The sequence below is a fragment of the Balaenoptera borealis genome, assembly GCF_965194805.1.
Source record: "Balaenoptera borealis genome assembly, chromosome: 16".
NCBI lineage: Eukaryota > Metazoa > Chordata > Mammalia > Artiodactyla > Balaenopteridae > Balaenoptera > Balaenoptera borealis.
In genome coordinates, this window is record NC_138872.1 from 51511724 (window position 1) to 51519505 (window position 7782).

At 43.9% G+C, this 7782-nt stretch overlaps 1 long non-coding RNA gene across 1 annotated transcript; it reads left to right on the forward strand.

Annotated features, from left to right (window-relative positions):
- Nucleotides 1-220: 220 nt before the first annotated feature.
- LOC309613016 lies at nucleotides 221-6931 on the forward strand. Its single transcript, XR_014235465.1, has 2 exons — nucleotides 221-1332; nucleotides 2518-6931. It is a non-coding gene; the product is annotated as an uncharacterized lncRNA (long non-coding RNA).
- The last annotated feature ends 851 nt before the right edge of the window (nucleotides 6932-7782 follow it).

The following is a 7782-nucleotide window of genomic DNA, read 5'->3' on the forward strand; positions in this document are numbered from 1 at the left end:
TCCCACATGCCGCAGAGCAACTGGGCCCGTGAGCCACAATTACTGAGCCTGCGCGTCTGAAGCCTGTGCTCCGCAACGAGAGAGGCCGCGATAGTGAGAGGTCCGCGCACCGCGATGAAGAGTGGCCCCCGCTCGCCGCAACTAGAGAAAGCCCTGGCACAGAAATGAAGACCCAACACAGCCAAAAATTAATTAATTAATTAATTAATTTTTTTAAAAAAATGCAGTTAAACAAGGGCACTGCTGTGTACCCGATCCATCCCTGATACCACAGCTGGACTGTGATACTTAGTGATCAAGAAATCATCAACTTTGACTCCTTACTCCTTGTTCTGGTGTTTCTCCTTTTAGACCAGCTCTTGTTCCTTATTTCTCAGAGCAGTCAAAACAGCTTGGAGGGTCAAATCCCATTTGTGTAAAAGGAAGGTTACCTAGCAACCAGTTACCTATTGCTACGTAACTAACTACCACAAAACTTAGCAGCTTAAGGCAACCTGCATTTATCATCACAGTTTCTGTGGGTCAGGAATCTGGGCATTCCTTAGGGGGGTCCTCCACTTGGGGTCTTGCAGAAGATTGCAATCAAGGTGTCATCCAGGACTTCCCTGGTGGCACAGTGGTTAAGAATCCGCCTGCCAATGCAGGGGACACGGGTTTGATCCTTGGTCTGGGAAGACCCCACATGCTGCGGAGCAACTAAGCCCATGCACCACAACTACTGAGCCTGCGTTCTAGAGCCCATGAACCACAACTACTGAAGCCCGCATGCCACAACTACTGAAGCCCGCCTGCCTAGAACTCATGCTCCGCAACAAGAGAAGCAACTGCAATGAGAAGCGTGTGCACCGCAATGAAGAGTAGCCCCCACTCGCCGCAATTAGAGACTAGAGAAAGCCCTCACAGCAGCAAAGACCCAACGCAGCCAAAAATAAATACATAAAATTAAAAGAAAAAAAAAAAGTGTCATCCAGGGCTAAGGTCTCATCTGAAGGCTCAACTGGGAAAGAATCCACTTCCAGACTCACATGGTGGTTGGCAGAATTCGGTCCCTCCAGGGCTGTTGGATTGAGGGCCTGAGCTCCGTGCCAGGGAGACCTCCCCAACAGGGCAGCTTGCTTCATCAAAGATTAAACACTGAGAGGAATGGAGTCTGCTAACGAGACGCAAGTCAGTCTTTTGTAGTCTAATCATGGAAGTATATCCCTCAACTTGGCTGCATTCTACAGAGCAGAATCTTGCCCACACTCAAGGGGCGAGGATGACCCCGGCACGAATACCAGGACTCCGGGTCACTGGGAACCATCTCAAAGGCTGCCCACCACAGAAGGGCAGGTGTGTTTATTTGCTTGATTATGTACAGAAAATTTCTGGTAGAACACAATAATTTATCAGAAATTGTTGATAGTGGTTATCTCCAGAAATAGGTCTAGGGCATCAGAGATAGTGGGAGAGGGGACTTTCACTTTTCACTTTATACATTTCTATATTGTTTTACTTTTTTTAAAACCATAAACAGTTTGTTATGTTTTATTTTTATTTTAAAAAGAAAAAATTCACCCAGACTATTTTCCAATAACTGTATCTTTTTAAAAGTAGTCTGGACTCAAAGAATAAAAATCAGTGAACCCAATTCACTTATAAATTCACTTGCACAAAAAAGTAAAATGTGTAGACATGTAAGTAAATGTTTAGCAGTAGTGGTTTTATAAAATCATAAAATTGGATTATCTTTTCAAACTACCTAAAAAGGGAACACATCTTAAGGACACTTTCAGTTCTGTCACAAACATTTTATTGCATTCAGTCCTAACACAGGAGCTAAGAGATGGAAATTACCTTCTGGAAATTACTTTGGATTTAATCTAATCTTTGGATTGTTTCAGAATCGATGACTACTTTGGCTCCGTAACGGGGCTCATTTCAGTGTCCTATTTCTCCCCAAGTCCACCTAGCATTGCCAGATAAAATACAGGATGCCCAGGCTGGACCATGTAATATTTGGGACATACTTACACTAAAAAATTATTCAATGTTTATCTGAAACTCAGTTTTAACCAGGTGGCCTGTAGTTTTATTTGCTCATGTGGCACATGCCCCCAAAGTTGGCCTGATTGAGTTAGCACAGTGGCTTTCAAGGAGAGGATGGCAATTCTGCCCCCCAGGGGACATTTGGAGACATCTGGAGACTTTTGGTTGTCACAGCTGAGGGGTTCCGGTGCTACTGGCACCTAGAGGGTAGAGGACAGGGATGCTTCTAAACATCCTACAGGGCACAGGACAGCCTCCATGATAAAGAATCCAACCTCAAATGTCAATAATGCCGAGATTGAGACACCCTCCATCCTCTCTCCCACAAACTCCTGCTCGACTCACTGCTGGCTTCAGTGAGGAGCTGTGGACGCTCAGGTAGCTTTGGAAAACAAACACCAGGTGGGAGTAGGGTGGGGGGTGAGGGGCATGGTCTGGGGGTGTTTCAGCAGATTCTCTCCACAAAGTAACAGCTCTTCAACCCTCCAGCAGGTACACTCTGAATTGTTTACTGCTGGCTCACACTTGTTTGTCTTCAACTAGTTTTCCCAAAGATCTGAGCAAATCTCAAGCAGCTGCAAGAATCTGCAAGTAGCAAGTGATTTAAGCGACCTGGCAGAGAATACAATTACCTTTTTTCCTTTTTTAATTAATAAAGAGATTTTTACTAATACACTTTGTCCAGACCATTTTTACTGTGGTTAATGTTCCCAAAGAGAGTCAATTCAAAATTTGCTGATAACACAAATGGGGTGTGTGTGTGTGGGCGGGGGGTCCCTGTACTATCTAATAACTCACAAAGTAATTTGTTCAAGATTAACACCATTTTCCTATGAGAGCTCATATTGTTTTCATCCATTCTAGATGCATTGTAGACATGAATTTTATTCAATTATTTATTTTGCCTCTTAAAAATCTATTACAATTATTTGAGAAATTTTACCAAGTAAAATCTTAACCTTAAAGATTGATCAGAATCACACTGCAAGGTATCAAAAATATAAAGTTGTATTTATGCCATGTGCTGTTACCGCTGGTGAAATAACATTTCTCTATACTTCAAACAAGAAAAATACATAAAGCAAAATGAAAAGACCTGTAATTTAATTTTTTTTTGTCAGACTAGTGGCAATACAAGTAGGGAGCTGTAAAGGTACTAAAATTCTTTCCCTCATCCAATGGCTGCACTTGCTCGCAGTTGAATGTTGAAACGTGTAAAATAGTAAGATTGTAGGTTCTAATGCAAGGAAGCAAATGTGAGAGACACTGTGATATTTAATCTAAATTTTTACTCTGTCACTTTAGTAAGTTATTAACTCCTTTGCTGACTTTCTGGCTTAGGATTTACAAGCGTGTGAATTACTGAGGGGTTAGAAAGCCTTTTTTAAGGAATCCAAGCACATATTTAATAGAGAAAATGACTAATAATTTACTAATCCAGGACTCTGGCAGTGGAAGTTCAGTTCCCTCCATTTGAACCAAATAACCTATCAAAATCAAAGTGACTTTTTTATCTTAAGAATTTGGCCTTGATTTTATTTGCATGGGGGGTTGGTGAAGAAGACAATAAAAGTCCTAAGCCTCTATTGATCAGGTTCGAATGTAGATTGATAATTCTGGCTGAGTTAGAGGATAGGATGGCTGTGTGCCCTTGGGCAAGTTGCTTAACCTCTCTGTTTCTTAGTTTGCTCGACTGGTCACCCTGCGACTCTGTCCTAGGTCTCTCCATCTTTTTGTATGTTAGCATGCTATGCATTTCCTTCATGGTATTTCATGACATTCGTAATCATTTTGTCTATAGACTATTTATTTATTTAGCCTGTTGCCCTCCACTTGGATAGCAGCAATACTTATTTATCTTGTTCTCCATACTCAGGCTTTCATTCATTCAAGAAACCTGCAGTTCCTAGATGATCTTATTTGCAAAGCAGAAATAGAAACATAGAGGTAGAGAACAATGTATTGCTACCAAGGGGGAAAGGTGTGGCGAGGGAGGAGTTGGGAGACTGGGATTGACACATATACATTATTGATAACTATGTATAAAATAGACGACTGATGGGAACATACTGTAAAGCACAGAGAACTCTACCTAATGCACTGTAGTAACCTAAATGGGAGGGAACTCCAAAAGGGAGGGGATATCTGTATGTGTATGGATGATTCATTTCCTTGTGCAGTGAAGGCTAACACAACATTGTAAAGCAACCATACTCCAATAAAAATTAGAAAAACAAAAAAAGAAAGAAAAGAAACCTGCAGTTCCTACTGTGTGCCAAGCACTGACGCAGATGCTGTAAATAAAACGAAGTCCCTGCTTATTCTGGAAACCAATCCGAAGGTTTGTTCTTGGGCTTCAGTCCCATCTGCTGTCACCTTGAAGCTTTCGCTTGTGCAGGAGGCAGGAGGGCAAAGGTGTGTCCCCAGGGACATGGGGATCTGTCATCTGGTTGGCAGAACTGTTTAACCCTTTTGGACAACTGTGTTTGTTTCCTGAGGCTGCTGTAACAAATCACCACAAACTGGGGGGCTTAAAACAATAGCAGTGTCTTCTCTCATAGTCCTGGAGGCCAGAAGTCCTAAATCAAGGTGTCACAGTACCACGCTCCCTCCCAAGGCTCTAGGGCAGAATCCTTCCCTGCCTCTTCCGGCTTCTGGGGGCTGCAGGCAGTCCTGGACAATCCTAGGTTGGTAGCTGCAACACTTCCATCTTCGTTTCCGTTGTCACATGGTCCCCTACCTCTGCGTATGTCTGTGTCCCCACGGGGCTCCTTATAAGGACACCAGTCATTGGATTTAGTGCCCGCCCTAGTCCAGTATGACCTCATCTGAACTGATTACATCTGCAAAGACCCCATTTCCAAATAAGGTCACATTTTGGGGTTCCCATTGGACATGCATTTTGTGGGTGCAGGGACACTATTCAACCCAAGTACAGGCAACACCCACTGGGGTAATTTTGTTGACACTTTTAACCTGATGTACCAACGGCTGCCTCTGCCCCAAATATTTAAAACGAAGCCTTCCACAACATTACTCATTGGAGCCACAGAATGACCTCGGGACACACCCTGTAAGTATCACCCGCTTGATTGCCAGTGAGGAAGCAGAGGTTCAGGAGGATTGTCATTTGTATCCAGGCCCCAAGCAAATGGTGAAGGAAGGTGCAAAGTCAGGGCAACTGATGCCACATCCTTGGTCTATTCTCTCTCCTGCCTCTTTGGGGTAGGTAGGCCCCTGCTCCCCAGGTCCGTGGCATGTGGGTGGCATGTCCCTCTGCACTCCGGCTCAGTCTGGCTGCCCTATCTCTTGCCCATGATCATAACACCTACCATCACAATATTGCTGTATTGCCGGGACTCTGTGGGAGCTTCTGCCCAAGATCAAGGGAAAGACCCCAGGACACCCTCTTCGGGGGCCGTCCCCAAAGCTCCCGTCTCTGAAACTATCCCTGCCACACAACAGATAGGACTTAGTCACTTTCTAGCCTCATTAAATGGGGGCTCAGCTCTATTTACAGGACACTGGATTATCCTAGCCATTTCTGAGATTTATTAAGTTCTATTGCATTCTTAAAATTACGTGCTGGGAACTCCCTGGTGGTCCAGTGGTTAGGGGTCTGCGCTCTCACTGCCGAGGGCCCAGTTTCGATCCCTGGTTGGGAAACTAAAATCCCACAAGCAGCACAGTGTGGCCAAAAATAAATAAACACATAAATAAAACTATGTTCTAATTATATTTCCTTAGACATCCAGATCTTTCCTACATAAATGCGTTGTAAGGGAAACACCTAAATATTTTTGTTTTTGGCAATGTCCTATTTTGTAAAGGCTGCATTGGCAGTTGTGTTCTCAGCTTAAAAGAAAAAGAAAAAAAAGGAAAAGAAAAATTTCTTTCCCAACTAACTCTGAAATCACTGTAGAACACATAGATTCTATCTGAGACGGCTTCATTGTGAAAGAATGCCCCTTTATCCTGTGAAAGTCAAAGAATTACATGCAACGTATGGATGGGACAGGCTGCTGGCCACAGGGAAGAAGAGTGCCAGAGTTATCTATCGAAATCCGAGCTGCCTGGTCTCAAATCCAAGATTCCCAAGGGCAATCTATAAACTACAGGTACTCACATGTAGCAGTAGACAGTCTATACATAATTTGCCTCAACTGCACAGGTTGCAATTTGCTCACAGACTTATATAAATAAATAGTGTGTATTGTTTCCTTTAAATAGCTCCATCTTTTCCTTATGTGCCCTCTCTCAGGGATCCAGGAAGCCCACCCCCTTTCCAGGGATCTATAGAAGAGATTCAGGTAAAGAGATTCAGAATGAGAAACAGGGAATGGTACACACTCCATAAAAATGCCACATGTGTTTGTACCCCTCGATCAAGTAACTTCCACCATCAGCATGAGTCTGACCTGCTTAGTGATACCTGGGGGACAGGTACCCTGGGAAGTTCTGATATCTGTCCTTTAAGACTATATTTGTCTCATAGATGCTGCTACTTGGGAATCTTTTGCACTGGTTGCCTTTATCACAGCTGGTAAAAACATCTGCAGTAAATGCTTTTTTTTTTTTAATTATACGGGTTCTTTTTTTTTTTTAATTTTATTTATTTATTTATGGCTGTGTTGGGTCTTCGTTTCTGTGCGAGGGCTTTCTCTAGTTGGGGCAAGTGGCGGCCACTCTTCATCGCGGTGTGCGGGCCTCTCATTATCGCGGCCTCTCTTGTTGCGGAGCACAGGCTCCAGACGCGCAGGCTCAGTAATTGTGGCTCATGGGCCTAGTTGCTCCACGGCATGTGGGATCTTCCCAGACCAGGGCTCGAACCCGTGTCCCCTGCATTGGCAGGCAGATTCTCAACCACTGCGCCACCAGGGAAGCCCAGTAAATGCTTTTTAATCACCCTGATTTTCCAGGTCTTTGCTAGAAAGAAATCTTGCTGAGTCTTCCTGAAAAATAAATTCAGTTTTTTGTGACAGGTAGATGGAGCTGAATTCTGGAGGAAAAGCTCAACCCAACCATTGATGGCTCTTGTTCCTCATAATCATCAATTCCTGCGTGGGAAGCTGCACCCTCTCTTACGGTCCCAGTGGGTTGCCATTCTCGGCTCTCCCAGCTGCAGGGGAGGGGCGTAATGTGCGGAGTTCCCACCTGTGTCCCTTGGATTTGACAAGTGCCTGAAGGAGTGCCTGCATTTATTCCTGGTCTTGTTGCGGATGCCTTTGAGAGGAGCAACAGAATGACTGAGACTGGGAGTGATTATAAATATACATTCGAAGGACAGAAAATCTTCGGCTGTCTTACCCCATCACTCTTCAAAAACATTACTGTCTCCTTAAGATAACAGAATAATTCCGGCGTATCTTGGGAACATCTGGCTTGTGTCTCCTTTCAAGGCTGTGCACATAACTGAGCTGTTTTGAATATTAGATTCTTTATCAGATTTTAGGATAACCGACCTTCCGCTCCCTCAGACACTGGGTTTCAGAGAAAGGGCTGGTGAGACTCAGTGTGTTCCTTTCTACTCGAGGGATGCAGTCAAGGAGGCAAGGTTCTGTAAGAGGTTTCTTCTTTCTTCCTTTTGTCCTAGTCTTTTAAAAAATTCTTTTGTTGGGTTTTTTTCCAATAGTAGGAAAACCGACACCCGTGTGGACAGGTTATCTACGCTCATTCATAAGTACATTCACGTGTCACATGCTTTTTGGAGCCTTCCCACTGCCTGGCATTGTCCTGATCTCTGAGCGTCTCTCG